General features: G+C 42.1%; 1 protein-coding gene across 1 annotated transcript in view; it reads left to right on the top strand.

The window, feature by feature from the left end:
* The window catches only part of LOC138830842 (large ribosomal subunit protein uL29-like), an 85,674-nt gene extending 80,258 nt beyond the window's left edge, over positions 1 to 5,416 (top strand). The window contains exon 3 of the transcript XR_011373069.1: positions 1,592 to 5,416. The gene's annotated coding sequence lies outside the window, so the exon portion shown is untranslated. The remainder of the gene's footprint in view (positions 1 to 1,591) is intronic.
* The last annotated feature ends 10,282 nt before the right edge of the window (positions 5,417 to 15,698 follow it).

Below are 15,698 nucleotides of genomic sequence, written 5' to 3' on the forward strand. Positions count from 1 at the left end.
ATATTGGGATAGAGAACATGTTAGGACTCTTGGATTTGATTTAGACAAAATATAAACATTTAGAGCTTCATTTGAACTTTGTACCTGGTCTTTTCCCAGTGATCTTATTGATTGATTTATGGATGGATTGATTTAGCCTTTGGTGGTGCTGGAGTTTGAACTCAAGGCTTCCACCTTGCTAGGCTGGCATGAAACGACTGAGCCAAAACCCTAGTCTTATTTTTCCCTATTTAGTTTTAGGATAAGTTCACTCCTGCTCAGGTATACGCCTGAGCTGAAATGCACTTAAATTTAGGCTTCCCATGAATGCTGGGATGACAGCTTCCTTCCATGGAGTCGGAAGGACTTCTCTGCCTGGGCTGCTCTGGTATGATTCCCCCTGTTCTCAGCTGTCTTTTTCTTTTTTTGTTTGGTCTGGTCCTGGGGCTTGAACACAGGGCCTCACACATTCCTTTGTTTGAGAGCCTGAGAAGAAGATAAGATGTGATTCCAGAGTGTAGTAGCCTCACTGACCCCAATATTCTGGAGACTATGACATCTTGTGAATGTGGCTGGAAGTGGACAATGGCCTGGAGACAGAAGGTCAAGCTCTTTGGAAATGACTGCTTCACCATAAACCAAAAACCACAGGGCTTTAACTTTAAAGATCCAGACAGATGGGGCTGGGAAGGTGGCTCAGTGGTAGAGTGCTTGCCTTGGATGCCTGAGGCCCTGGGTTCGATTCCTCAGCACCACGTAAGCAAAAAGACAAAAAGCTGGAAGTGGTGCTGTGGCTCAAGTGGTAGAGCGCTAGCCTTGAGCTGAAGAGCTGAGGGACAGTGCCCAGGCCCAGAGTTCAGGGCCCATGACCGGAACCAAAAAAGAAAAAAAAAAAAAAAAAAAAAAAAGATCTAGACAGGTCTGCCTGTGACAAACCTGTCTCCAAGTGGGCAGAGTTTGGTTTAGAAGGCTGAGCTTCAAAAAAAGGTACATCTCTTAAATATAGAGGAAGAGACTTGAGGAACCCATAAGCCTGGTCTGGATATTTCCCATTAGTGCCAGGCAGCTGCCCCCCCAAGCACTCCACAAAGAAAAGGTTTTGCTTTGAAGTCAGGTCTCAGGCCCAAATGTGCATCTATTTATAATGATAAGGAATGTGGCTCCTTTTTCGCCTCCTCCAATCCCACTTTTAGTATCTTTAGAACTTCCAGAAGATGGCGCTGGGAAGGTGTCTCAATGGTAGAGCGCTTTTGCCTTGCATGCCTGAGGCCCTGGGTTCGATTCCTCAGTACCACATAAGCAAAAAGAAAAATGCCGGTAGTGACGCTGTGGCTCAAGTGGTAGAGTGCTAGCCTTGAGCTGAAGAGCTGAGGGACAGCGCCCAGGCCTAGAGTTCAGGCCCCCACGACCAGACCCCCCCCACACAAAAAAAATGAAGGAAAAAAAAAAAAACTTCCAGAAGAAATCTTTAACTTGCCTTTTCACTTAATTTCTTTATCCATATTTGATTTCTATTTCAACTTCCCAGAAAATAGGCAGATTTTGAGATTTCAAAAAAGAAACAAGCAAACCCCAAACCTACATGCTGAAGATATATTCTCTTGTTCCCCAGAAGCCGATTACACTGAGAGAATGCAGGCAGGATGTCCTCTTTGGAAGCCACCTATAACTTCTGAAAGCATGACTGCCATGACACAGCCCTAGCCACAGTCCTGCCGCTCCTGCCTGTGGCCCTGTTATCTGTACACATATATGTAAGTACCACCCATGAAAATGGTTGTGAATTATATACAATTTAATCTGAGGAAACAGTTTATCAAAATATTAGCATATGTTAGAAATTAGGTGTGGAATAAACAATGCAGAGAACCCAAGTGTAAAAGCCTCAGAGTTATGAGGCACGCACAGCACCACAATACCCAGGATCGCCGGTGGTCTCAGTTTCAGCAGGTGGAGGAGGAGGAGGTGATGAGACTGGTGGTGGTGATGGTGGAATCTCTATGATGGTGTCACTGGGCTGGCTCCCTGTGAAAGGAACAATAGCAGGCTTTCAGTATTGATGGAAGCAACTAGACTTTTCCTTGCCTCCCCTTGTTAGCTAGGAATGTTGAATTGCCCCCAGTCATTTACCTTTTTCTCTTCTTATGGAAAATCTCTTCCTCATCAGAAGAGTCCCTGTCATGTAGCTTGTTGGCCATGTTTTTCTTGCGTGTGGCATTGAGATGTCTGTACATATCCCTCAGTCAAACTGGCTGCCCTAAGGAGAAGAAGCCCTCCTAGAAGAGACAAGGAGATATATTAATTCTATATTCACTTCCCTTTTCTGGGCAAGAACTAAGTCCTTAACTTGCCTGACTTGGAATTTCTGATGAGCATTTCCTATGCAGAAATCAAAAAAAAGCTCCTTGGGGGGAAAAGGAAGCAGACAATGACTCATGCCTAGTTGCATGTCTCTCACAAAGTACATCTCTGATCTTACTGAGAGAAACCCCTATACTTTGGTTCACAATCACAATGAGCACAGGCTATCCTAACCTGGGGCTTGAAAACAATTCCATGCATGCAGGCAGAGGTTTCAGGAGCTCCCCAGGTCTGTCCCAAAGGCATCTACAATGCTTCTAGGGAGACCTTGGCCTGTAGCATTGGTATGATTGCCAGCCCCACTTATGCTCTCTGCCAGAAATCCCTGCACATAAACAACTGCTTAACCATTCTGGGCAGAAGCATTTATTCTCTGTAGAGCCTTTCAATTCAATCCTCTTTGGACTTAGTCTCCCATGTGTCAGTTGCTGGGGAGCAGGAGAGGTACCTCTGTTCTCTTAGCTGTTTTATTTTAGCTGTTTTTATATAAGCTGAATCATAGCAAGCACAACTTCTAACGTTGTGTAGTTAAGAGGTTTTCATCTCTGAAAGGCTGTCATGATGAATGACATGAAATCAATTTAAAGGACACGACTAACACTTAAAGGCAATCTATCTTTTTTTTTATTGTGATAACTGTACAGAGTAGTTACAATTACATGGAAAAGATAACAAGTACATTTCGTATCAAGCATCATTGCCTCTTCTTCGTTTCCCCTTCCTATCCCTTCCCATACTCCCCTCCTCCCCCAACCCGATATTCCCCTCACACCCCACCAAAGTTGTAAGGTTCATTTTTCTACATAACGACTTGTATTTCTCATTGTTGCTACGGGTCTACTTGTAACCCTAGTTAAACGATTTCTTTTTTCCCTTCCCCTCCACAAATTAAAGGAAATATATATAAATATAAAGGAAATATGAAGGAAAGCAGAGAAACACAAATGTTACACAATATCCCTTATATATATAAAATCTGAAAAGAAAAACCAAATTTACAGAAACAGACAATAGAATATATGTAGTCAAGTGATAGAAAGTAGCAGAAATACAGGTTATGCTGTATTTCCAAAGATCTAATATACAACACTAGCATTATAAATAAAGCTGTACAATATATGGAGTTCAAGGTAAATGGATAAATTTTAGCTGTTCTTCCCTCACAGACACAAACACACAAACACAAACAAATGATGGATTAGCCAAGTTCTGATAGCTCCAGATTGATTGAGATGTCAACGGAGAGGATACCAAATTCTTTGAACGAACTGGGTCAGAAGCAGTCATGTATTAAAAGGGTGGATGGGAATAAGTGAATTTAGAAAAAGTATTTTGTTCAGGAAATGTCAGAGTTGCATACCCCAGTTGCTTCTTCAACAAGAGTTAACCTAGAAGAGTAGTACTATGGTAATTCTAACCTTTGGGATTAGTGTATTCACCTGCCTCAGATTTCTTAATTACACCCTAATTATATGGAAATTTACATACCTCGTGTGCACCCTGGTGAGACTATGATTGGAGATTGAATAGAGCTGTGTGCAAACAAGAGGCCTAGGATTTTAAAGACCCACACATGTCCATTTATTTGTTCAGTATATCTTGATGCATACAGATGAATAATTCAGTTTGTGACATTACTGTATTTCTTCCTTTTTTTTTTTTTTTTGCCGGTTCTAGGGCTAGAACTCTGGGCCCTTGAACCATCCCTGAGCTTCTTTTGCTCAAGGCAAACATTCTGCCACTTGAACCACAGTGCCATTTCCTACCTTTATTGGAGATAAGAGTCTTAGGGAGTTTCCTGCCCAGGCTGGCTTCGAACCATGGTCCTCAGATCTTACCTAGCCACTGGTATCTGGCTTGTATTTATTTTATTTTTTATTTTATTTTATTTTATTGTTGCTCGTGGGGCCTGAATTCTGGGTCTGGGCGCTGTCCCTCAGCTCAAGGCTAGCCCTCTACCACTCTAGCCACAGGTCCACTTCCGGCTTTTTCTGCTTATGTGGTGCTGAGGAAGTGCACCCAGGGCCTCATTCATGGGAGGCAAGCACTGTACCACTGAGCCACCTTCCCAGCCCCTTGTATTTATTCTTAATAATGTTCTTGGAAATATTTTGGTGTCCTCTATCATAAATAGTTTGAATGAACCATTTTGTACTTGCTTAGGATTTGACAGATTTTGAAATAGGTACTAGATGTAAAATTGCAGATTAAAGAGATTATTTTCTCATTCTGTTGAAACTTCTTGGAACTTTAGCAATTATAGTTCCCGGTTGTTTTGCCTTGCCTTAAGCACACCTGTTAATGAAAATCAAGGTGTGTGTCTTTGTATGTATATGTGTATGTATGTATAAAATATGCATACTGGGAAGTGATTGCTTGGCCATACTAACATACCCTTTCCTTTTGGAAGAGAGCTGCTGTATTTTGAACTACTCCCCAGAGAAAATATAATTTTGAGTTCTGATTATTCCTGTAATTAACTGTACCTATTTTGTGCTTTAATTTCCTCATCTAGGGAAAATGTCGTGCTTGTTTGCCCTCATAGAGTTGGCCTGTTTGTCTAAAATGAGCTAATAGGAATTGTTAAACAAATCTAAAGGGTTGTATTGCTGGGTGGTAGTGGTAACAGCTTTTTGGGATCCTGTAGTGCTTTATCTGCAAATCTGTCATGATTCTTTACTTTCTGCTTTACTTTCTACTTCTGTGTTTAAGGCACCTGCCTTATGTGTGTATGTGTATATGTAAAGGATATTGACACCTTAAATTTTTGTGGAATGAGTAAACATAGTTAGAAAAATATTCACATTTATTGTTAACAGAATACACCTGTTATCTTCTGTGACATACCTAAATAGCTGTGATTTCCCATAGCTTCTAAAGAAGTATATAATTTTAACTGGATGCCTTTTGGACTTTAAAAACATAGTAAAACTTTAATAATAATTGGACTGTCTTCCTTGTTAAAAATGAAATACTTGTAATTAACTTAATTTCTTTGAATGTAACTGAGACAGTTTTCCCCAAGACTGAGTTTGGAAGACTACAATTTTAAAATTGTTTTGTTTTATTTTTATTTTTTTTTGTCGGTCGTGTGGCTTGAACTCTGGGCCTGAGCTCTGTCCCTGCGCTCTTTCAGCTCAAGGCTAGCGCTCTACCGCTTGAGCCACAGCACAACTTCCAGTTTTCTAGTGTTTTATTGGTGATGAAACTTTCACAGATTTTCTTGCCTGGGTTGGCTTTGAACCATGATCCTCAGATCTCAGCCTCCTGAGTAGCAAGGATTACAGGCATGGGCCACCACACCCGGTTATTTTTTGTGTGTGTGTGTGTGTGTTTGTGTGTGTGTGTGTTTGTGTGTGTGTGTATGTGTGTGTAACGATGAGTTTCTTACGTGTGTGTGTGTGTGTGTGTGTGTGTGTGTGTGTGCGTGCGTGTGTGTGTGAGAAACGATGAGTTTCTTACCTGTGTGCCAGATTGGCAAAAACATTAAAAGGCTAAGGGAATATCAAAACAATTTATAATCGACTGAAATATTTTATTTTATTTGGTGTGGGTCTTGAGAACTGTCCCTGAGTGTTTTTGCTGAAGACTAGTGCTGTATAATTTGAGCCACAGCTCCACTTCCAGTTCTTTGGTAGTTAATTGGAGATAATTTCCTGCCTGAGCTGGTTTTGAGCCACCATCTTCAGATCCCAACTTCATGAGAAGCTAGGAATATAGGAGTAAGTCATCTGTGCCTGGTTAAATCTAAAATCTTAAGCAACAAATTGTACCCAGCAGGGAAGGTGGCTCAGTGGTAGAGTGCTTGCCTTGCATGCATGAGGCCCTAGGTTCGATTCCTCAGCACCACATTAGCAGAAAAAGCTGGAAGTGGCACTGTGGCTCAAGTAGTAGAGCACTAGCCTTGAGTTGAAGAGCTGAGGGACAGCGACTAGGCCCAGAGTTCAGGCCCACAGCCCCCCCAAAAATAAATAAATAATAAGAAAAAAAAAGTGCCCAGCTGACCGAAGGTGGAAAAACACAGAAACTGAATTACAACTATTTAAAATAACAACTATTTGAAATTTTAAGATAATTTAAATTTTTCCCAGAATTTTCCTGCCCAGGCTGGCTTTGAACCATGATCCTCAGATCTCAGCCTCCTGAGTAGCTAGGATTACAGGCATATGAGCCACCAGCGCACAGCTCCATGAGACTCTTATCTCCAATAAACCACTAGATAACCAGAAGTGGCAGTGAGGCTCAAGTGGTTGAGTTAGCCTAGCCTTGAGCTGAAGAGCTGAGAGACAGAACCCAGGCCCAGAGTTCAAGCCCATGACCAACCAAAAGAAACCACAAGGGCCTGGGAAGGTGGCTCAGTGGTAGAGCGCTTGCCTTGCATGCCTGAGGCCCTGGGTTCGATTCCTCAGCACCACATAAGCAGAAAGAAAAAAAGCCGGAAGTGGCGCTGTGGCTCAAGTGATAGAGCGCTAGCCTTGAGCTGAAGAGCTGAGGGACAGTGCCCAGGCCCAGAGTTCAGGCCCCACGACTGGACCAAAAAACAAAAAACAAAACAAAACAACAACCATAAAAAAAAACAAAAGAAACCACAAATTGTCAATGCTATACAAACTCTACACAATAAAAAGACAGGACTGGGCTGGGAAGGTGGCTCAGTGGTAAGGTGCTAGCCTTGCATGCATGAGGCCCTGGGTTCAATTCCTCAGCACCACATAAGCAAAAAGAAAAAAGCCGGAGGTGGCACTGTGGCTCAAGTGGTAGAGCGCTAGCCTTGGGCTGAAGAGCTGAGGGACAGCGCCCAGGCCCAGAGTTCAGGCCCAATGACCGGACCCAAAAATTAAAAAAAAACATAAAAAAGACAGGACCAAAGCTGTGGCTCAATGAAGCTTTGTCTCTCCCTGAGGCTCTCAGTCCAATGTCTAACAACACAAAAAAGGAGAGGAAAGGGAAGGGAGGAAGAGAAAGGGGAGAAGAATTTATGTTTTCCAAATTAACATTAAATCTCTTAAAGACAGTAAAGAGAACTGGGAATGTGGCTTAGTGGTAGAGTGCTTGCCCAGCGTGGATGAAGCCCTGGGTTCAATTCCACAGCACTACATAAACAGAAAAAGCCAAAAGTGGTGCTGTGGCTCAAATGGAGGAGTGCTAGCCTTGAGCAAAAAAAGAAGCTCAAGGATAGTGCCCAGACCCTCAGTTCAAAAATTACCTTTGCTAGCTATCACTCAGTCCAAGTTATATGGCCAGTTTAAAACTCAACCAGAACATGGAATGCAAAATATAGGTCTTAACTTAGAAATTCTAAGCAATACTGGGGCTTGGGCTCTGTCCCTTAGATTTTTTTGCTCAAGGCCAGCATTCTACCACTTGAGCCAAAGCTTCACTTCAACTTTCTGGTGGATAATTGGAAATAAGTCTCAAGGACTTTCCTGATGGGGGTGTCTTCAAATCTTGGTCCTCTGGATTGCAGCCTCCAGAGTAACTAGAATTACAGGCATGAGCTACCAGCACCCTGCTTAACTTTAATTTCTTCTTTTCTATCAATTACTGTACTCCCACCCACTCCCACCCAAAAAAAAAACAACAGAAACATGCTCAATCTCTAAAATCCATCAAAAATAAAAAGAAGATAATTATTCCAAACTTTGATTTCCAATCTTTCATAATGAAGAAAAAAGTACATAAAGAAATAAGTACAGGGCCTGGGAAGGTGGCTCAGTGGTAGAGCGCTTGCCTTGCATGCATGAGGCCCTGGGTTCGATTCCTCAGCACCACATATGCAAAAAGAAAAAAGCCGGAAGTGGTGCTGTAACTCAAGTGGTAGAGCGCTAGCCTTGAGCTGAAGAGCTGATGGACAGCGCCCAGGCCCAGAGTTCAGGCCCCACGACTGGACCCCCCCCCCAAAAAAAAAGAAATAAGTACATTTGATTTCTGACAAATGAACATTAAATAGAAAGATAAAATACAAAACACGTATGCATTTTGCTCCTTACCTGCTGGTGGCGGGTACTAGGAAAGGTGTACTGAACAGAATGGGGAGGATAACGACTTTGTTCTATACTGAATGCTCCTTGGTTGGGAGGATATCCTGAACTTGACATTATCAGTACAGACGTCCTCACTGGGCTGTGAGATCAACTCCAACAACCAATCATGTTTCTAGGAAACCACCTAAATAGGATGGAGAAAAAATAATTCATAAGAACTAAAAAAAAAAAATCAAATGGTCTTCTAGTAACATAACTATATTCATAAATAGAACTACAATCATTAGTAAAAGCCTCTCTATGTTATTTGCTTAATAAAAGTAACTAAGATTTGGTAAACTAATGGGTCTTAACCTTTACATTTAGAAAAAAGTTCTTTAATATATGGCTATAATATAATGCATAAAGTAAAACTACTCAGGAGGCAAAGTCAGGAGAATCTTGGATCAAGAACACCAGGCAAAAAACGGTGAGAACAGCCAGGCGCTGGTGGCTCACGCCTGTAATCCTAGCAACTCAGGAGGCTGAGATCTGAGGATCGCGATTCAAAGCCAGCTGGGGCAGGAGAGACCGTGAGACTCCTATCTCCAATAAACCACCAGAAAGCCGGAAGTGGCGCTGTAGCTCAAGTGGTAGAGCGCTTGCCTAGAGCTGAAGAGCTGAGGGACAGCGCCCAGGCCCAGAGTTCAAGCCCCATGACCGACAAAAAAAAAAAAAATGGTGAGAACAAACATCTGCAATCCCAATTAGGTAAATGACCATATAAAGGAAGATCCTGATCTAAGGTCTGCCTCCAAGAAAAAAATCCAAAACTCTTTGTCTGAAAACCTAAAGAGGAAAAAAAATGGTAGAAGACTCATCTAGCAAGCTCAAGGTCCTCAGTGAATAAAATAAATTTTAAAAAAGATTTACACTCTCGGACAGGAGTTGGCTCAGTGGTAGAAATGCTTGCCTTGCATGCATAAGGCCCTGGGTTCGATTCCTCAGCACCACTTAAGCATAAAAAGCCGGAAGTGGCGCTTATGGCTCAAGTGGTAGAGCACTAGCCTTGAGCTGAAGAGCTCAAGAGTTAAGGCCCCATGACCAAAAAAAAAAAAAAAAAAAAAGATTTTCACTCTAGCCAGGATATAGCCAGGATGTAGCTCATTGCCAAAGTGCTTGCCTAGCAAGAGCAACATCCTGGATTTAATCCCAGTGCCAAAAAAGAAAATACCAAGGGAAAAAAAAAAGGCGAGGGTGGAGATACAGTTAGCAGAGCACTGGTGTCCCTGCTTACAATCCTAATTACTTGGACAGAGGGTGGGGTGGCTAAGATCTGAGGATCCAGTTTGAAGCCAGCCTGGACAGGAAAGTCTGAGCAAGTCACATCCCCAATTAACCACCAGAAAATCAGAAGTGGCACTGTCACACAAGGTGGTAGAGTGCTAGCCTTGAGCAAAAGAGCTCAGAGACAGCACCTGGGCCCTGAGTTCAAGTCCCACAACTGGCCATAAAACACAAACAAAAAATAAACCTGAAACTACTATGATAAACTATTAAATTAAACTATTAAACAGATGAGTAGGGAGCCATACCTACCAGAGCTCTCTACAAATTTCTATGGGAAATAGTACATAAAAAAATTAATAGCCGAGGCTGAGAAGGTGGCTCAGTGGTAGTCTTGCCTTGCATTCCTGAGGCCCTGGGTTCTATTCCTCAGCACCACATAAGCAAAAAGAAAAAACCAGAGGTGGCGCTGTGGCTCAAGTGGTAGAGCGCTAGCCTTGAGCTGAAGAGCTGAGGGACATCGCCCAGGCCAAGAGTTCAGGCCCCACGATGGGACCAAAATAATATAAAATAAAATAAAATAAGTAAAAATAAAAAAAATTAATAGCACTTGGATTTGTTGGTTGTTTAATTCAGTTTGGTTTTTTGGTGGATTTTTGTTGTTATTGTTGTTGCTGTTGTTGTTTTGTACTCAGGCTGGAACTCAGTTACTCAAATTCTCATTGAGCTCTTTCTGCACATGGCTGGTATTCATTCATTTTTTTGGGAGGGGTGCTGGTCCTGAGTACTGAACTCAGGGTCTGGGCACTGTCCCTGAGCTTCTTTTGTTCAAGGATAGTGCTCTACCACTTAAGCCACAACTCCACTTCTGACATTTTTGTGCTTAATTGGAGATAAAAGTCTCTTGGACTTTACTTCCACAGCTGGCTTAGAACTGTGGATCCTCAGATCTTAGCCTCCTGAGTAGCTAGGATTACAGACAAGATACACCAGTGCCAGGGGACTTATCCACAATTCTTAATAATTTGTCTTTTCCTGTACTATGTCGTTTTTGAAATTATGATAGCATTTATATCCAGTAGGGCAAGTTTCTCTTTACTCCTCTGTTGCTTCTACTTTCAAAATCTTCACATTTTATATGTAATACATTTCCTCTTTTACATGACTATCAGTCCCTTTGTCAAGCCCCATTAAAAACACTACAAGAAGCTGGGCACTGGGCTGGGAAGGTGGCTCAGTGGTAGGGTGCTTGCCTTGCATGCGTGAGGCCCTGGGTTCAATTCCTCAGCATCACATAAGCAAAAAGAAAAAAGCTGGAAGTGGCACTGTGGCTTAAGAGGTAGAGTGCTCGCCTTGAGCTGAGGAGCGCAGGGACAGTGCCCAGGCCCAGAATTCAAGCCACATGAGCAACCAAAAAAACAAAAACAAAAACAAAACACTACAAGAGAACACTTAAATATTAATTTATAGACTGACCAAAATGAAAACAGATACCTTGCAGAGTGCTGGTAGCTGACACCTTTACTCCTAGCTACTCAGGAGGCTGAGATCTGAGAATCTCAGTTCAAAGCCAGCTAGAGCAGAAAAGTCCATGAGACTCTTACTTCCAGGAAACTGGAAGTGGAGCTATGGCTCAAAACAGTAGAGTACTAACCTTGAGTAAAACAGCTGAAGGATCATAGTGCCTAAGCACTGAGTTCAAGCCCTGTGGCTGACAAAAGCAAACAACAATAACAAAAAACACTACCAAGTATTCACATTCTAAAACATAATTGTATCTTTTTGTTCTAAAGTGGCAATAATTTGTTCCTGTAACTAAGACAGCAATATTTTATTTATAGGATAGAGAATGCTAAATATGATGAAAAATAAAGTATAGAATCTATACATATAAATCTTAATTACATTATAAAAATGTAAAATTCCCATAACAAAGCCTTTCTATCCATACATCTTTTAGAATTCATATACAGTTAGGATGAAAGAGCAAAATCAAAAGAAAACAAAATTCAATATGCCAATTAGACCCAATTTCCTATTTTAATCAAATTATTTACCCAATTCGGTTTAGTTTTGTTTTGTCGATCATGGGTCTTGAACTCTGGGCTTGGGCACTGTCCCTGCTCTCTTCAGCTCAAGGCCAGTGCTCTACCACTTAAGCCACAGCACCACTTCCGGTTTGCTAGTGAGTAGCTAGGATTACAGGCTGAGCCACTAGCACCTGGCCCCAATTAGGTTTATAAAAACAAAATTTTTAACAATGCTCAACAGGAAATGTACCCATTACCTTTCTCATATAACTGTAACCCCTCTGTACGGCATTTTCACATTAAAAAAACATACAATAAAAATCCCAACAACATAAAAAAAATTTTAGAAAAGTTATATGGCTCAGAAAAATAACTTCAATTTTGTGTGTTACTAGGTAATAGGTGAGATAATAGGCATAACACAGCCGGGCACTGGTGGCTCACACCTGCAATCCGAGCTATTCAAGAGCTTGAGATCTGAGGATCGCGGTTCAAAGCCAGCCCGGGCAGGAAATTCCATGAAACTCTTATCTCCAATAAACCACAGGAAATTCGGAAGTGGTACTGTGGCTCAAGTGGTAGAGCACTAGCCTTGAGCTTAAGAGCTGAGGGACAGCACTCAGGCCCAGATTTCAAGCCCCACAACCGAAAAAAAAAAGGCATATCACGTTTTTTCACTCCTGCTGTAGAAGTTATCAACAAGGACTAGCTCTGCCTGTCAGCTCAAAGCATGGAAGTTAGCAAATGTGAGGTCACCCAGCCAATACTGATGAATCTGAACAAAAGATAGATTCACTAATTCCTCTAGAGTTAGCTGGCAGTGGCAAAAATTTAAGAAGCTAGTTTTTTTCAGCGATGCTCTGCAGCTCTCTGGGCAAGTGAATTACACTGAAGGCTAAAATATTTAGAGGGATGATACATATTCAAGCCACCTGGGGTATTTCCTATATCTGTATACCTGCGTTTGTTCCAGGTAAAAGGCTTTTGAAAAGCCAATGTGGAGGTTTTGTTGATTGGGGGGGTAGGGGCGCAGGGTGTTTCGAAATGTATTATTTGTATGACTTAAAGAGGTTTGGGGTGTTTTTGGTTTTTGGTTTTGTTTTGTTGGGTTTGGATTTTTTGTTTGTTTGTTTGTTTTGCCAGTCCTGGGCACTGTCCCTGAACTTCTTTTGCTCAAGGCTAGCATTCTACCACTTGAGCCACAGTGCCACTTCCAGCTTTTTCTGAGGAATTGAACCCAGGGCTTCATGCCTGCTAGCCAAGCACTCTATCACTAAGCCACATTCCCAATCCCTTTTTAAAGAGTTTTTTTTTTTAGTCTGGTACTGAAAGTGGCTCAAGGAACACAGTGCTGGCACTGTGAGTGGAAAACAAGCCAAAAAGCTTAGCAGAAGTGTCAAGCACTGAATTCAAGTGCCAATACCAGCACCAAAAATAAATAAATAGAGCTGGGCACCAGTGGCTCACACCTGTATTCCTAGCTACTCAGGAGGCTGAGATCTGAGGATCACGGTTCAAAGCCGGCCCACCAGGAAAGTCCGTGAGACTCTTGTCGCCAATAAACCACCAGAAAACCAGAAGTGGCGCTCTGGCTCAAGCAGTAGAGCGCTGGCCTTGAGCTGAAGAGCGCAGGGACAGCGCCCAAACCCAGAGTTTAAGCCCCATAACACACAAAAATAAATAAATAAATAAATAAGGAAGTGTCCATGGCTCTTGTCTATAATCCTGGCTACACAGTTTATACCTTCTAATCTTAAAAAAATAAAACAAAACTAAAAAACCTAGCAAATTGAAAGGAATATTTTAAATGCTTTAATAATTCATGTATTTATAAATATGTTTTTCTTCAGAACATGGCTAAATTTTCTATTTTTTTGGGGGGGGGGTCCAGTCATGAGACCTGAACTCGGCCTGAGCGCTGTCCCTCAGCTCTTCAGCTCAAGGCTAGTGCTCTACCACTTGGGCTACAGCGCCACTTCTGGCTTTTTTCTTTCTTTTTGCTTTATGTGGTGTTGAGGAATCTAACCCAGGGCCTCAGGCATGCAAGGCAAGCACTCTACCACTGAGCCATCTTCCCAGCCCCCTCTATTTTTGAATTTCCAAAACCAATACATTATTAAGTTGCTACATATAAGCAATCTACATTTACAACAATCATATTAACTCTACCTGCTAAGCTCTTTTTATGTACTCAACACGTTATCTACTATTTGTGAGTGTAGGATAGTGTTCTGAGAACAGGAAAATAGGGAAGAAATTAAAAAGAACTGAGATACACATATGCCCACAAGAACTTATGGAGACTAAATGGACATGCACCTAATTATGATGTAATAGCAAAAGTGAAGCATGAAGAATTTCCAGGGTGGGGGGGACAGCTGGGAAGGTGGCTCAGTGGTAGGGCGCTTGCCTTGCATGCATGAGGCCCTGGGTTCAATTCCTCAGCAACACATAAGAAAAAAGAAAAAAGCAGGAAGTGGCGCTGTGGATCAAGCAGTAGAGCGCTAGCCTTGAGCTGAAGAGCTGAGGGACAGTGTCCAGGCCCAGAGTTCAGGCCCCATGAACGGGCCCCCAAAAAAAAGAAAAGAAAAGAATTTGCAGAGGGGAAAGTGGTGCTGTGGCTCAAGTGGTAGAGAGCTCTCCTTGAGCTGAAGAGCTGAGGGATAATGCCCAGGCCTAGAGTTCAAGGCCCACAAACAACAACAAATTAAAACAAAAATATATACAGCCAGGTGTGGTGGCTCACAGCTGTAATCCTACTCGGGAGGCTGAGATCTGATGATCAGGGTGCAAAGCCAGCCCAGTGGGAAAGGCTATGAGACTTTATCTCCACTAAACTACTCAGAAAACCCGAAGTGGTGCTGTGGCTCAAATGGTAGAGTGCTTGCCTTGAGCTGAAGATCTAAGAGACAGAGCTCAGGCCCAGAGTTCAGGCCCCACAACCGACAAAAGAAAAAGAAAAAGAAAAAGAAAAAGAAAAAATGATTCAAAGCCAACCTAGGCACTTTGTGAGGACTCTTATCTCCAACTAATCTCCAGAAAACCAAAAGTGGAGTATGGCTCAAAGTGGCAGAGCACTAGCCTTGAGCAAAGGAGCTCAGGGACCTAGGCTAAGTTTAAACCTCACAACCAAAATAACAACAACAATAATAATGATGATGGTAGAGCCAGGTTTTGGTGGCTCATACCTGTAATCCTAGTAATAAGAAAAAACTCTTTTAAATACAACATAAAATACCTAAGTGGGGTAAACAAATGACAGATTTTAGTATTTAGATGAAGACTGATTTTAAAAACATACACCATTTCCATTAAAATTAATTTTACAGTATGAGTACCTCATTACACAGGGCAGGGATGTAGCTCAGTGGTAGAGTGCTTGTATAGCATCTAAGAAGCCCTGGATTTAATCGCTGGGCATGCTGGGGAGGACTACTAAGATTATAAATGAGCTTGTCAACATAGCATCAAGCCAGGCAGAGTGGCACACAACTGTGTGCTAAGGCAGGGAGGGGAGGAATCCAAAGTTCAAGGCTAGCCTTGGTACACAGACAAACCTTGTTTCAGAAAAAAAAAAAGACAAATATATATGTGTATGTGGAAATCTGTGATATTTATCTAAGTTTTCATAATGAAGCTACTCATATTTAAAAAAAAAATTAAACAAGTATGATGGCACATCTGTAATCCCATCACTGAGCAGGCTGAGCAAGGAGAATCACAAGTTCAAGCCAGACTAAACTACAGGAAGACCCAGTTTCAAAAATTATTTAAAAAAAAAACAAAAAACCCAGCCAGGCACACCTGTATTCCTAGCCACACAGGAGTCTGAGACCTGAGGATCAACTTTCAAAGCCAGCCCAGGCAAGGAAAGTCCATGAGACTCTTATCTCCAATAAACCACCAGAAGTGGCGCTGTGGCTCAAGAGGTAGATGCTAGCCTTGAGCTGAAGAGCTGAGGGACAAGCCCAAGCCCAGAGTTCAAGCCCCACGACCCGACCGACCAACCAACCAACGGACCGACAACACACACACACACACACACACACACACACACACACACACACACACACACACA

This window comes from Dipodomys merriami, unplaced genomic scaffold (genome assembly GCF_024711535.1).
Source record: "Dipodomys merriami isolate MVZ:Mamm:240054 unplaced genomic scaffold, mDipMer1.0.p SCAF_19, whole genome shotgun sequence".
NCBI lineage: Eukaryota > Metazoa > Chordata > Mammalia > Rodentia > Heteromyidae > Dipodomys > Dipodomys merriami.